Source organism: Schistocerca gregaria, chromosome 5, assembly GCF_023897955.1.
Source record: "Schistocerca gregaria isolate iqSchGreg1 chromosome 5, iqSchGreg1.2, whole genome shotgun sequence".
Classification (NCBI taxonomy): Eukaryota; Metazoa; Arthropoda; class Insecta; order Orthoptera; family Acrididae; genus Schistocerca; species Schistocerca gregaria.
The window spans coordinates 306,618,030-306,635,002 of NC_064924.1; the positions used below are offsets into that span (position 1 = coordinate 306,618,030).

Below are 16,973 nucleotides of genomic sequence, written 5' to 3' on the forward strand. Positions count from 1 at the left end.
CGGCAGCCAGGGTGCTACCTGTACATGTGGGGACCATGGATGCCCAGAACACGTACGTTTTCACTGTAACTGATACAGAGCAGCGCACCAGAAGCCAACGCAGTAACACAGTGATATGATACGGGTGGCAAGAGACAAAGACGAGTGGGAGATAATAAATAAATCGCTGTAATGTGTCAAGGACATTACATGACGAATACAGACGGACACGGCCGTACAACAGAGCAATGTAACACACACGAAGCACGTACGACAGCTGCTCCAATTCGTACACCAATACAGACAGCAGTAACGAAACACACACTCAGTCAAAAGTGAATACTTTCACCAAAACATACCACATCACCTAGAATACTTAAAATGTAAAGTAACAGTGTAATGGAACCAACCCGGCAAACCTGTTGTAGCTTAAGTATAAACAGCAGGCATATCCATCCAGAGCTCATTATACCGCTGTTGGGAAGTAACGGTTGTAACTGACACTTAGTATATAAGCGGCTTAATAGGTGAAATGCAAGACACATAATACAAGAGCTCAATGCTAGTTAATAACCCCAAGAAATAACGTACTTTACACTCACACACCACTGCGCTTTCCACAATATACGTAATAGTTATACCGTTGGAAAAGCCGTGTGGCTAGGGCCTCCCGTCGGGTAGGCCGTTCGCCTGGAGCAAGTCTTTAGAGTTGACGCCACTTATGCGACTTGTGTGTCGATAAGGATGAAATGATGATGATAAGCACGGCACAACACCCAGTCTCTGAGAAAATCTCCGTCCCAGCCAGGAATCGAACCCAGGCAGTTAGGTATGACATTCCGTCGCGCTGACCACTCAGCTACTAGGAGCGGACGTTATACCGTTTTTGTTAATAGTGTTTAGACATGTTTTGTTGTTGTGGTCTTCAGTACTGAGACTGATTTGATGCACCTCTCCATGCTATCCTATCCTGTGCAAGTTTCTTCATCTCCCAGTACCTACTGCAACCTACATCCTTCTGAATCTGCTTAGTGTATTCATCTCTTGGTCTCCCTCTACGATTTTTACCCTCCACGCTGCCCTCCAATGCTAAATTTGTGATCCCTTGATGCCTCAGAATATGTCCTACCAACCGGTCCCTTCTTGTAGTCAAGTTGTGCCACAAACTCCTCTTCTCCCCAATTCTATTCAGTACCTCCTCATTAGTTATGTGATCTGCCCATATAATCTTCAGCATTCTTATGTAACACCACATTTCAAAAGCTTCTATTCTCTTCCTGTCCAAGCTATTTATTGTCTATGTTTCACTTCCATCCATGGCTACACCCATACAAATACCTTGAGAAACGACTTCCTGACACTTAAATCTATACTCGATGTTAACAAATTTCTGTTCTTCAGAAACGCTTTCCTTACCATTGGCAGTCTACATTTTATATCTTCTCTACTTCGACCATCATCAGTTATTATGTTCCCCAAATATCAGAACTCCTTTACTACTTTAGTGTCTCATTTCCTAATCTAATTCCCTCAGCATCACCCGACTTATTCGACTATATTCCATTATCCTCGTTTCCCTTTTGTTGATGTTCATCTTACATCCTCCTTTCAACACACTGTGCTTTCCGTTCAGCTGCTCTTCCAAGTCCTTTGCTGTCTCTGACAGAATTACAACGTCATCGGCGAACCTCAAAGTTTTTATTTCTGCTCCATGTATTTTAATACCTACTCCGAATTTTTCTTTTGTTTCCTTTACTGCTTGCTCAATATACAGATTGAATAACATTGGGGAGAGGCTACAACCCTGTCTCACTCCCTTCCCGACCACTGCTTCCCTTTCATGCCTCTCGACTCTTATTACTGCCATCTGGTTTCTGTACAAATTGTAAACAGCCTTTGACTCCCTGTAATTTACCCCTGCCACCGTTAGAATTTGAAAGAGAGTATTCCAGTCAACAGTGTCAAAAGCTTTCTCTAAGTCTACAGATGCTAGAAACGTATGTTTGCCTTTCCTTTATCTTCTAAGATAAGTCGTAACGTCAGTATAGCCTCACGTGTTCCCATATTTCTACGGAATCCAAACTGATCTTCCCCGAGGTCGGTTTCTACCAGTTTTTCCATTCGTCTGTAAAGAATTCGCGTTAGTATTTTGCACCTGTGACTTATTAAACTGATAGTTCGGTAATTTTCACATCTATCAACACCTGGTTTTTTTGGGATTCGAATTATTATATTCTTCTTGAAGTCTGAGGGTACTTCGCCTGTCTCATACATCTTGCTCACCAGATGGTGGAATTTTGTCAGGACTGGCTCTCCCAAGGCCGTCAGTAGTTCTAATGGAATGTTGTCTACTCCCTGGGCCTTGTTTCGGCACATGTCTTTCAGTGCTCTGTCAAACTCTTCACGCATTATCGTATCTCCCATTTCATCTTCATCTACATTCTCTTCCGTTTCTATAATATTGTCCTCAAGTACATCGCCCTTGTATAGACCCTCTATATACTCCTTCCAGCTTTCTGCTTTCCCTTCTTTGGTTAGGACTGGGTTTCCATCTGAGCTCTTGATATTCACACAAGTGGTTCTCTTTTCTCCAAAGGTCTCTTTAATTTTCCTGTAGCAGTATCTATCTTACCCCTACTGACATAAGCCACTACATCCTTTCATTTGTCCTCTAGCCATCCCTGCTTAGCCATTTTGCACTTCCTGTCGATCTCATTTTCGAGACGTTTGTATTCCTTTTTGCCTGCTTAATTTACTGCACTCTTATATTTTCTCCTTTCATCAATTAAATTCAATATTTCTTCTGTTACCCAAGGGTTTCTACTAGCCCTCGTCTTTTTACCTATTTGGTCCTCTGCTGCCTTCACTACTTCATCCCTCAGAGCTACCCATTCTTCTTCTACTGTACTTCTTTCCCCCACTGCTGTTAATTGTTCCCTTACGCTCTGCCTGAAACTCTGCACAACCTCTGGTTTAGTCAGTTTATCCAGGTCCCATCTCCTTACATTCCCACCTTTTTGCAGTTTCTTCAGTTTTAATGTACAATTCATAACCAGAGTCCACATCTGCCTCTGGAAATATCTTACAATTTAAAACCTTGTTCCTAAATTTCTGTCTTACCATTATATAATCTATCTGATATCTTTTAGTGTCTCCGGGATTCTTCCATGTATACAACTTCCTTTTATGATTCTTGAACCTAATGGTAGCTATGATTAAGTTATGCTCTGTGCAAAATTCTGACAGACGGCTTCCTCTTTCATTTTTACCCCCAATATAAACCTGTACTACTGTAGCAGGTGTGGGCTTCGTGTCTATCTTGGCCACAATAATGCATTCACTATGCTGTTTGTAGTAGCTTATCTTCACTCCTATTTTTTTTATTCATTATTAAACCTTCTCCTGCATTACCCCTATTTGATTTTGTATTTATAACCCTGTATTCACCTGACCAAAAGTCTTCTTCCTCCTGCCACCGAACTTTATTAATTCCCACTATATCTAACTTTAACCTATCCATTTCCTTTTTTAAATTTTCTAACCTACCTGATCGATTAAGGGATCTGACGTTCCACTCTCCGCCAGTTTTCTTTCTCCTGATAACAACGTCCTCTTGAGTAGTCCCCGCTCGGAGATCCGATTGGGGGACTATTTTACCTCCGGAATATTTTACCCAAGAGGACGCCATCATCATTTAACCATACAGTAAAGCTGCATGACCTCGGAGAAAATTACGGCTGTAGTTTCCCCATGCTTTCAGCCGTTCGCAGTACCAGCACAGCAAGGCCGTTTTGGTTATTGTTACAAGGCCAGATCAGTCAATCATCCAGACTGTTGCCCCTGCAACTACTGAAAAGGCTGCTGCCCCTCTTCAGGAACCACACGTTTGTCTGGCCTCTTAGCAGATACCCCTCCCCTGTGGTTGTACCTACAGTACGGCCATCTGTATCGCTGAAGCACGCAAGCCTCCCCACCAGCGGCAAGGTCCATGGTTCATGGGGGGTGTTTAAACATTTTAATCCATAAATGAAACTGTAGCGAACCGGGACTTCAAGGCCCGAAGTAGACCCGAGAAGCCGGCCGTAGTGGCCGTGCGGTTCTAGGCGCTGGAGCCTGGAACTGCGAGTCCGCTATGTCGCAGGTTCGAATCCTGCCTCGGACATGGATGTGTGTGATGTCCTTAGGTTGGTTAGGTTTAATTAGCTCTACGTTCTAGGGGACTAATGACCTCAGAAGCTGAGTTCCATAGTCCCGAGAATTTCAGACCACGCTGGCTCAGGTAGGGTAACATTTCTCTCTCTCTTTCTGTACAAGTCTTTGCTATAGTCTAACACAATTTTTTTCCTAAAAACTGACAATTTTCTGTGTTTTTTCTTTCAGTTTCTAAAGTAACTTTAATTTATTATTATTTCAATTGTAACTGCTGAAAATTATAATTGCTGTTTCTAATGTGGAATATGTTTTGTACTTCACATGAAAAACTGTAAAATGAACTACCGGTTATAATATGGGAGGCAACAGATCTCTAAGTGAGCAATAAATCAAATCAAATCAAGTCACCATGCGACTGTCAGTAAATTTGGTTTTTAATTTAATGACTGACGCGAAGATGTTGGTTGACTTAATCATTTCAGCAAACGTCATTAAACAGTTTCATAAATGGAAACTTCATTAATGCATTTGTCTTCAAAAATGAATAGTTCATTTGTAAACAAAAGGAATTTCACTTTAATTACATCTCTACAGTTGGCGCAATTAATCCTTTACTTTTATTTACTACAAATGCCAAACTCAAATGCATTACTTTGATTACTCTGCCTGTTTGCTGTTTCACAAACTTAAGTGCAATGTGTACAAATAATCAGTGTCATTCGTATAAAACAGCACGTCCACAGGATAGCACAATACGTCCATCTCCACGAAAATTGTTTCACTGCTTCTGTCGGATGTGGCTTATTCATTCTCACCCATAGCTTACTATATCTTTCCCAAGTGGGAATAGTGATACTGTAACTCAATATCGATCTACAAACTACAAATAAAATACTGTTCCTGGAATTCAAAGCGCTTTTGGAAACTGTCAGATTTTGCTTCTTCCGATGTAATTCCAAGCCTTGTTATTACCAGTCTTCGTACGTCTAACAAGATGTAACTGCAAACTTTTCGCAGTTCCTGAACTAAATCCTAATCTAACTAGTGACACCAGCTCTAATACGATATGTTGGTGGCTCATGTTAGTGCGTTAGATGCAGCGTATCGCATGTCACCACGTCTCGTTGTGTACTTGAACAACACTTCAAATGCAATTGCCTGACATGTGCTTATAGAACATTCTTACATATATTTTCCAGTAAATTTACGTTAAGTCAGTCCAAGTAAATCATTTCTTTGACCATCCAGCTCTCTCTTCGCTTCTGGACTGATAACGTCATAATTAATTTCGTCCAGGACGGAGGACTGGGAAGGGGAGGATCAAATTTTAATAAAATTCACCGAATACATAAGAGGGTTTGATATTCCTTTCTATTACCAATTCACCAGCATACGAAATTGAGCAATAATTTGTCCATCACACTTATATTATTATTTCGTATGTGGTCATATCCATAGACTTACGTGTAATGATGGATTAAAGCTGTACATCAGCTGTACGACAAAGCGAATGCGTCCTATGTACTTCAGTGTCGTTGTAGAACCCAACTCGGTGTTCATGATCTCCTCGTGGGAAATAGGGAGTCAAACGAACGTGGGCACAGAGGAATTATAATTATCACTTGTGATCTACGTGGTATTGGGTTGACATTACTCATTGGCACTCTAATAGCTATTGCAGAACAGGGATCTAGTTCCCAGCTGCGGTAGAGCCGGAAAAAAAGTTACGATGTACCAGCCACCCAGTCTTCGCACGAGTTGGACGAAGTATCTATGACCAGACAGGTTTGCTCACGTAGTGGTTATAATTATACACAGAAACATTCCTCGTGAATTACTATATATATTAATGAAAATTATAACAGAATCCCTGCTGTAGTTACTGAAATTAGCCTTCACATACAGATAGAAAAAAGTGGTGGTGGACATTAATATATAATATGTATAGGTATACGTTGGTGTGCTGTTTCTACTACTGAACACAATGAGAACTTCAGAAAATGGAAGCCGGTGTTACCACATATCTTTCCCCACTCGAGGTTGCTCACACACCTAAATGTAACTACCGACATCAACAGTGTTATGTGGTCTCACTACGTGACACAATGCATATACCGTGGGCATAGGATGTAAAGAACTCTACGCCATCAGAATTCACCCCGTTTTTATTATGATCATCCTTTAGGGTTTCTTAATTGTAATTACACTGGAGTTCACATGATCCTGTTGTGAGCAGCAGTTCAGTAAAGGATATGGAAGAAAGAACAGCAACTGATGGCTAAATAAGTAGTTCTATTACAGCACATCTAGGTTTCAACTGTTACATAGTGATCTTCAGTGCATATAGTAACAGGTGGCATTTGTCCAAATTGTCACGTAGTAAACAATATTGGTTGATGTATAACATTTAAGAGTCTAGCTTAAGTTCATGTTAGACTCCTGCATGTTGTACATCGACCAATATTGACTAGTAAATGACGCTTTGGACTAATGTCATATGTTGTTATTGGCAAAGATGACTACGTAGTAGTTGAAATATAGATGTGCTGTAACAAAACGACGGATTTCGCGATAGATTCCTGTGCTTTTCGCCATTTCCTTATTTATGGTAGAGCTGTAACTCTAGAGCTATAACTTCAGGTTAAGACCAATGGAAAACATGACAGTTACTTGGATTTGGGAACGCAGTGGAATGAAACCGGCCATGTGATTTTAGGAGGAATCGTTGAGGCATTTCGCTCAAGTTATTTAAGAAAGCCACAAAAAAACCTAAATTCGGCAAGTGGAGCGTATCTGGAATCTAGAAGCTTCCCGATGGCACTCCAACGTCTTACACAGACATCGTGTACAATCTGCTTGATTTCCTTACATCCTTGTCTGACCACTACAATGCTTCTACTCTTCTGCTCTCAAGATCAGGTTAAAGTTTCTTAGAGACTGCATTAGATTTGAACCTAACTCGTCCCTTCCTAACAGCTCTTATTTCGCTTACAGTGTGTCTACTTCACCAGACTCCGGTTTTACATTAGTATGAGAAGCCACCGTGGTTACGACTGGACTCGTAAAGAATAGGAGCCAGGTTCACCACTCCTTCTCCTACCGGAAATACCGATTTGGGTTTTCGAAGTTTCCCTAAATCAGTCTAAGCGAAAACTAAGAACAATTCTTTGAAAAGAACAAGGTTAATCTCCTTTTCCGTCCTTTTCATACAAAAGCTTATATTTTGTCTCTAATGACCTCGTCGACGATGAGACGAGAGCACTACCTTGCTTCCTTCCCTAATGTAACATGATACATTTCCAAGACGCACATTACAGCTTTTGAAGCAGATGATGGATTGTTTTACAGTTAGTAAGTACGGGAGGTGGACGAAAATATGGAAACATGTGAAATGCGTGCCTGAACATAAGTGCAGATGCTGAAGAAGTGTGAAAGTTGCGCTGTGGGATTTGACCACGAACGGAACCTGTATAACGACCTTAGAATTGCAAAGGTCAGTCGTGCGCAGAAGAGTGTTCTATGCAGTAGTGAGTGCATTGAGTGATTATGATGATGATGATGATGATGATATTTGGTTTATGCGGCCCTCAGCTGCGCAGTTACCAGTACCCGTACAAATTCCCAACCTTTGCTCAGTCCAGTCTCGCCACTTTCATGAATGATGATGAAATGATGAGGACAGCACAAACACCCATCCATCTCGAGGCAGGAGAGTGTATTATGTCGGATCTAAATGAATTCATATGTGAGCCAACTGTTGACGCTGCTGTGATGGGGGCTACCCTAACCAAGGCAGCTTAAGTGGTTGGTGTTTCAAGAGACACCATCTGATACGGCACAGAGGGAAAGCCAAAAAATATCATGCGCTAGGTCATAACGCCGAAGAAAGTGTGCATTGGATGGTTGTGAGTAACGATCATGGAAGAGGACTGTGACGAAAACTAAAAGGAGGTTTAGCTGCAAAAGTCACTGCACACATGAATGTCGTACTTGGAAACCCTTTCAGCACCAAAACTACACGAAGGCAGCTGCATAAGCTAGGAATTGCATAGAGAGCTGTAATTCCAAAACCACTCATAAGTAATGCAAATGATCCTAACAGGTTTACGTGGTGCAGATCCCACGAAACCTGGACTACGGAGCAATAGAAAAAAAAGTCATTTGATCAGATGAGACTTGTTTCATATTGTTTCCAACTTTCGGTAGAACTAAAGTCACAAGAGCGAAACATGGCGGGAGTTTGGTGATGACTTGAGCAGTTACATGGTAGTAATCCATGGGCCCCCTTCGGAACTCAGCAAGAACACATTACCGCCAACGATTATGTGACCATTTCGGGTAATTAGCCCTACTCCATGGTACAATGTTTGTTCCGCAATAGTGATGCTGTGTTCCAAGGCGACACGGCCCCAATGCATATAGCTTGCTTCATCAGGACTGATTTTGTGACCACCACAGTTACCAGATGTCGATATTACTGAGCCTTTGTGGTCTGCTTTAGAGAGATGGTACGCGGACGCAATCCATCTCCATCATCGTTACCTGGACTTGCCATTAGTTTGGAGGAACAAGGGTATAAGACTACCTTCAAAACCAGAACCCGTCAGTACCTGTACTGATTCATTCCGGGACGAGAGGAAGCTGTTTGGAATGCCAGTATTTAAAACAACGCGCGCGCAGGTATGTACAGTTGCGTGCGTGTGTGTGTGTGTGTGTGTGTGTGTGTGTGTGTGTGTGCGTGTGTGTGTGTGTGTGTGTGTGTGTGTGTGCGTGTGTGTGTGTGTGTGTGTGTGTATGTGTGTCTGTGTGTTTTTTGGGAGTGATGGGGGATCGCAAGTGACGATTGTCCATCGTGTCCATCGGTATACAGGGTGTTTCAGGAGAAATGGTAAACACTTTAAGAGATCGCAACAGTGGTCTACGGTAGCTCAGCATACTCGGTCAGAGGGTTAGCAGCTTCATCTTGGAAAAAAAAAAAAAAAAAAAAAAAAAAAACTGAGTGAAAGGATCAACGAGATCTAGGAAAAAAAAAGTGGTAGCATTTTTGACTGGTAATCACAGCGTCCTGCGTACTGGGTTCAAACCTATCCACTGGTCAAATTTTGAATCAAAATCATGGCCAATGGTGGACGAAGATTCCCAACATAAGACGTTACCCTCGTTTTGCCAGCAGCCTTATCAAAGAGGGCGAAGGAGTGGACAAAGCTTCGGGGCACTCCCGTGCTCTTGGGATGGGAAACTTCTCCTAAGAGGCTGATGAATCAGCGGTGATGTTCTGCTTGAGTATGCACAAGACAATGGAAACCACTGTATTAAAACACATAATGTATACACGAAAGACATGTGGCCTTTAGTTGAAAAAGTGTCATTATAATATCTCCGTTGGCAAAAGATTCCGGATTATTCTCCCACTCGGAAGTCCGGGAGGGACTACCAAGAGGGAGATAATGTAAGAAAAAGGGCAATAGGGAACGAAAGGGTAACATTGCACGACTACGGCTTCGGTGTGAGAAGTGTGAAAGTGACAGGATAGCCAGAATATCTTAAAAGGAAAATACTAAGACGCAATCTACACTCCTGGAAACGGAAAAAAGAACACATTGACACCGGTGTGCCAGACCCACCATACTTGCTCCGGACACTGCGAGAGGGCTGTACAAGCAACGATCACACGCACGGCACAGCGGACACACCAGGAACCGCGGTGTTGGCCGTCGAATGGCGCTAGCTGCGCAGCATTTGTGCACCGCCGCCGTCAGTGTCAGCCAGTTTGCCGTGGCATACGGAGCTCCATCGCAGTCTTTAACACTGGTAGCATGCCGCGACAGCGTGGACGTGAACCGTATGTGCAGTTGACAGACTTTGAGCGAGGGCGTATAGAGGGCATGCGGGAGGCCGGGTGGACGTACCGCCGAATTGCTCAACACGTGGGGCGTGAGGTCTCCACAGTACATCGATGTTGTCGTCAGTGGTTGGCGGACGGTGCACGTGCCCGTCGACCTGGGACCGGACCGCAGCGACGCACGGATGCACGCCAAGACCGTAGGATCCTACGGAGTGCCGTAGGGGACCGCACCGCCACTTACCAGCAAATTAGGGACACTGTTGCTCCTGGGGTATCGGTGAGGACCATTCGCAACCGTCTCCATGAAGCTGGGCTACGGTCCCGCACACCGTTAGGCCGTCTTCCGCACACGCCCCGATATCGTGCAGCCCGCCTCCAGTGGTGTCGCGACAGGCGTGAATGGAGGGAAGAATGGAGACGTATCGTCTTCAGCGATGAGAGTCGCTTCTGCCTTGGTGCCAATGATGGTCGTATGCGTGTTTGGCGCCGTGCAGGTGAGCGCCACAATCAGGACTGCATACGACCGAGGCACACAGGGCCAACACCTGGCATCATGGTGTGGGGAGCGATCTCCTACACTGGCCGTACACCTCTGGTGATCGTCGACACTGAATAGTGCACGGTACATCCAAACCGTCGTCGAACCCATCGTTCTACCATTCCTAGACCGGCAAGGGAACCTGCTGTTCCAACAGGACAATGCACGTCCGCATGTATCCCGTGCCACCCAACGTGCTCTAGAAGGTGTAAGTCAACTACCCTGGCCAGCAAGATCTCCGGATCTGTCCCCCATTGATCATTTTTGGGACTGGATGAAGCGTCGTCTCACGCAGTCTGTACGTCCAGCACGAACGCTGGTCCAACTGAGGCGCCAGGTGGAAATGGCATGGCAAGCCGTTCCACAGGACTACATCCAGCATCTCTACGATCGTCTCCATGGGAGAATAGTAGCCTGCATTGCTGCGAAAGGTGGATATACACTGTACTAGTGCCGACATTGTGCATGCTCTGTTGCCTGTGTCTATGTGCCTGTGGTTCTGTCAGTGTGATCATGTGATGTATCTGACCCCAGGAATGTGTCAATAAAGTTTCCCCTTCCTGGGACAATGAATTCACGGTGTTCTTATTTCAATTTCCAGGAGTGTAATTATAGGGGTGTTAAGTGAAGTGAAATGTAAAGAAGGCAAGGCAATGATTTGTGGTCAGTCGAGTACAGAGTAATATCAACAGAAGTAGAAAATAGTATAATGGGAGTAGAATTCGTTACGAATATGAAGCTAGGACAGAGAGTGAGTTACTGTGGACAGTTCAGGGATAGTGTGTTTCTCATCAGAATCGACGGCACACAAACGCCGACATCAATATTTCAATATACATGCCAAAGTCACAAACAAAAGATAAAGATAGAGAGAAAGCATATGAGGATACTGAAAGGGTAATTCAATACGTAAGGGATGATCAAAATCTAATAATCATGGAAAGGAAGAACAGGAGAAAGGGTTACTGGAGAGTATAGGCTTGGTACTAGGTGAAAGACTAATTGAATTCTGCAGTAAATTTCTGATATTACGTGCCAATAATCATGAGAGGAAGAGATAAGCGTGGAAAAGGTCCAGAGAAACAGGAGCCTTCAGCTGTATTACATCATGGTGAGACAGAGATTCCGAAATCAGATATTGAATTGCAAGGCGTACACAGGATCAGATATATACTCAGTTCATTATTCAGTAATGATGAGAAAGAGACTGAACTTTAAGGGAAAAGTATGGCAGAATCAGCGTGGAAGAAAGTGGAATACTGAAGTACAGAGGAAGGATGAGACTCATTTGAAGTTCGTTAAAGATGTGGATATTGTGCTAAGAATAACACAGTAAGCAGTTCAGTTGAAAAGGAGTGGACATTTCTAAAAGCAGCCATGACGGACGTTGAAAAGGAAAACACTGGTATTAAGAAGGTAATTGAAAGAATCTTGGGCAACAAGAAATACTTCAACTGATTGACAGAAGAAGGAAGTACAGACATATTTAGGAAAAGGTACAGGGTTGAAGAAACCTAAAATGAAATAATCACTGCAAGGACTGACCCAGTATCTAGAAAAGTCAAAACATCCTTCGGTGAAATTAAAAGCAAGAGCGGTAACATTAAAGATGAAATCGGAATTACACCGTTAAACGCAGAGGAGAGAGAGGATAGATGGAAAGAGTAAACTGAAGGCCTCTATGGATGGGAGGAATTGTCTGATTACTTTATAAAAGAAGAGGCAGAATTCGGTAAGGAAGATATAGGGGCTCCAATATTAGAGGTAGAATTTAAACGAACTGTGGAATACTTGAGATCAAATAATGCGGGAGGGGTTGACAGCATACCATTAGAATTTTTCAAATCATTGTGGTAAGTATTCTCTATTCAAGTTGTGTAGAATCCATGACACTGGCTTCTGACACTGCTCCTGAACAGAAGCAGAATGGAAAAGAAGACTGAGGATCTGTTACATGACGATGATTTCGGGTTTTGCGAATGGTAAAGGTAACGCCCTGAACGAAGTGCTTCGATTCACAAGATTGTAAATCACTGATGCAATCTTTCTGCCCTAATGTTCAGTCCGTGCAATGACTGAAATAAAGGTTCAACAGTGGCATTAAAATTGAGAGAGAATGGATATCAGTGATAATATTCACTGATAATACTGCGTCCTCACTGAAGCTGTAGAAAAATTACAGGACCTGTTGAACGTAATGATCGTTACAATGAGTACAGAATGTGGATTGAGAGTAAACCGAAACATGACGAAAGTAAGGAGAAGCAGCAGAAATTAGAAAAGCGAGAAACATTACACGAAAACTGATCACGAAGTATACGTAGTTAAGGAACTCATCTACCATGTAAACAAAATACCCAAGACGGACGAAGCCAGAAGGATAAATAGGCAGATTACCGAGGGGTATTGCTGGCCCGGAAAAGTCAATCTCCGTATCAAATATAGGCCTTAATTTGAGAAATAAATTTCTGACAATATAGTTTTTGAGGACAGCACGGTATGGCAGTGAATCACGAACTGTGTGGAAACTGGAACAGAAGAGAATCGGGGGGATTTGAGATTTGGTCCTACAGAAGAGTTGAAAATTACTATACTTACAGGGTAAGTAGTGAGGAAGTTCTCTGGAAAATGGGCGAGAAAAGGAATACATGGAAAACATTTGCGAGAAGAAGGGCAAATTATAGGTCTGTGCTAAATCGTAACGTATAGGATTTCTCATTATTTATAGCAAATACCAATACTAGTTGATTTTTGCTATAATAATTAGTCTACAGTGCAAAATATTTATAGTTCTTCCTGAAACATCCCGTATACTACACAAGAGAGGACATACTGTCGGTGTGGAGTCGGTGCAACAAGGAAAACGTTTTGAATCAATAAATTATGAAGTGATTTTTAAGACAAAACGACACTTCGGTAAGTTTCCACATTAATAACATTAATAATAAAATTTAGGAGGTTAACTTGGATGCCATACTTCGTATCACCAGGATTTTTTTAGTTTGAATTTGGTGTAATGCCGACATGAGTTATTATGTAAGAAATAAAATAAATACTTGTGGTCAAGGTGTCAGTTCTGCTAGTGGAAATGTGTCCGCCACATCTCATGAAGCTTTTATGCAATATGTTCACACATTAAGTTTAAAATGGCGAGGGGGTGAACTTCCTACGTTAATATACACTTTGTTCCGGTCGAAAAGTTTTCATTTGAAACTTCTTCTCTGATGGTATTCCGATGGCTGTTCGCTGACTTTTGATTATCGATAATGGACCAGTATCGGGTTCCCTTCAGATCGCCCTTTAATTCAGGAAAAAAGGAAGAAGTCCGATAGTGGCCAGTGATGTCAACTGCAGGGACACTGGTCGCCGAAGTACACATTAGAGCATTGTCATACAGCAAAAATTATTCGGTGCTTGGTAAATTTTAGATCGCATGGTTCAAATGGTTTTGACATCTGAGGTCACCAGTGCCCTAGAACTTAGAAGTACTTAAACCTAACTAACCTAAGGACATCACACACATCCATGCCCGAGGCAGGATTCGAACGTGCGACCGTAGCGGTGCCATACAAATGAGATAATTAACTGCACTTTTTTCCAATTAGGAAAACAAATGACTAAGGGCATAGACCCTGCGAGTAACTTTTTGATATCAATAAAATAAAAATGACGCTAGAAATTTATTTATTCATCGAAAACTAGCTCAGCACCCGCCGCTTCGCTCGCCTGGACTGTATGGTCAGCACAGATTTCTTTTTTTTTCTTTAACCGAATTTTTATGTTTTTTCACAAACTGCAACACATTTTAAGCTTTTCACGCTAATTAAGGCCATAGAAGTATGGTCGTTTCCGAATGCACTTCTGACCAAAAAGCGATTGTGGTAGATGGGGTCTAAAATCATGCCTTTTGCGTTAGTGTGGTGATATTCCATAGAAACTTTCATCCCCTAACATAGCAGATATCTGTTTGTATCTAATTGCCACGTGAAATACCAATTTTCATGTATTGTTAGTTTCAAACAATTTTTAATACAATGAAATATTTTTCAAAACTCCCTTAGGAGTTGAATTTCGACAAACACTGCAAAACGTATAGTTTTAATTTATACCCAAGAAATCAAATTAAAATTTTAATGGTTGTTGGCTTAAAAATAATGATTTATTTCAAAAAAAGTTTCGCCTACTGTTTCACACATAAAAGTGTTAAATTTCCAAAAATGCTAAACACATGTTTCTTTAGTTCTGACCGAGAACCCAAGTATCAGTTTTCGTAGGTTTAGCTTTAAAATTACCTTAATAACAAAATTTTTCAAGAAACCTTTCAGCTCCTATTTCACAAAGAGGCCTTGGATGGCCCAACGGTACCGACCGTCTCATCCTCTGCCCACAGGCGTCATTTGATGTGGATATGGAGGGCGTGTGGTCAGTACACCGCTCTCCCGGCGCTATATCAGTTTACAGGAAGGGAGCCGCTACTTCTCAATCATAGCGCATGAACCTGTGTTCAGTGTATGCCTCCTTTAGAATCTGAAGATGTTCATTGTATGACTGAAACCGGTTACGACTGTGTCATAAACATGTGATTGCGTCCATAAATAAACAAAAAAATTTTTACAAAAGAATCACTCCATAGACAAAATGCAAATATTTTTTTAAACTTCTCAATCAAGTAGCTCCTCAGTTTGCCTCGCAAGGGCTGAGTGCACTGCGCTTGCCAACAACACTCGGCAAACCGGATGGTCACTGATTCAAGTGCTAACCCAGCCCGCCAGCGCTTAACTTCGAAGACAAGACTGTCGGCTTGTAGGATCAACACTGTCTGCAAATTTTCAAGTTTCTGTCCTCAGTAATTTGTGCTGGACGACGATGAGTCAGTGAATCGGGACATTGCCTTTTACATACAGAGATTACAAAAAAATGTGCCTACAAAACCTTGAACAAAAAATTAAGAAATAAAGTTATTACTAGGGTGGATCTGAATCTCCGTCAGACATAGTGTTACCGCGTGAACATTGCAAAGGAAAATTGATGTGTGCCCTAGACCGGTAACCTCGGCTCGCAGTTGAGAGCCACCAGTGTAAAGCGCGACGTGCAAGTTTTTTGAAAAGCTCCGCCCGCCGCCAGTGGCTGCAGAGACAGGGGGCCAGCCGGCAAAGGCGCGGGTTTTGCAGCGGATCGGCTGGGCACGGCCGTGGCTGACTTGTGCGGCTGCTGCTGCTGCTGCTGCTGCTGCTGCGGCTGAAGCCGTGGGCGACGGCCGACCTCTTTGATGTCCATCCAGCGTGAGCGCTGACCCCCGCTGCCTGCCCGGCCGCACGTTTCTAAAATGGGGGATATTTCTGCTGATTTTGCGGGGGCTCTGCGACCTATATACAAGGTCGTTACCAGGCCACAGGACGACGGCGGCGCTGCGAGCCCGCTCGGGCCCGCGGGCTGCGTGCTTTGCTCGCCTGGGGAACAATGCTGGCCGGACACCAGCGTTTCATTTCCTATTTTATTATCACAAAATTTATACCAAACCATGTATCTGTGGTCACTGTAATGTGATGTACCGGGTGATCAAAAAGTCAGTATAAATTTGAAAACTGAATAAATCACGGAATAATGTAGATACAGAGGTAAAAATTGACACACGTGCTTGGAATGACATGGGGTTTTATTAGAAAAAAAATACAAAATTTCAAAAACTGTCCGACAGATGGCGCTTCACCTGATCAGAATAGCAATAATCAGGGTAGCAAAGTAAGACAAAGCAAAGATGATGTTCTTTACAGGAAATGCTCAATATGTCCACCATCATTCCTCAACAATAGCTGTAGTCGAGGAATAATGTCGTGAACAGCACTGTAAAGCATTTCCTGAGTTATGGTGAGGCATTGGCGTCGGATGTTGTCTGTCAGCATCCCTAGAGATGTCGTTGATCACCATAAACTTGCAACTTCAGGTAACCCCGAAGCCAATAATCGCACGGACTGAGGTCTGGGGGCCTGGGAGCCCAAACATGATGAAAGTGGCGGCTGAGCACACGATCATCACCAAACGACGCCCGCAAGAGGTCTTTCACGCGTCTAACAAAATGGGGTGGAGCGCCATCCTGCATAAACATCGTACGTTCCAGCAGGTGTGTATCAGCCAGGCTGGGGATGATGCGATTCCTTACACATCGGCGTACCTCTTACCCGTCAAGGTAGCAGTTACAGAACCAGGATCGTGGATTTCCTCGAAGAAAAAAGGCCCGATAACGGTACATGTGGTTCTAATAAAACCCCATGTGTGGCAATTTTCACCTTTCTGTCTACATTATTCCGTGGTTTATTAAGTTTTCAAATTTGTACTGACTTTTTGATCACCCGGTATTTACATCTACGTCTATACTCCACAAGTCACCTTACGTTATATGGCGGAGGATACCTCTCGCTGCCCCGGTCCATTGGTGAATAATGTGTATAAAGAACGACT

General features: G+C 42.9%; 1 protein-coding gene across 6 annotated transcripts in view; it reads right to left on the reverse strand.

Moving 5' to 3' along the window:
* Positions 1-16,973, reverse strand: part of LOC126271869 (neuronal acetylcholine receptor subunit alpha-7) — a 1,066,999-nt gene that overhangs the window by 850,841 nt on the left and 199,185 nt on the right. The window lies entirely within an intron of this gene.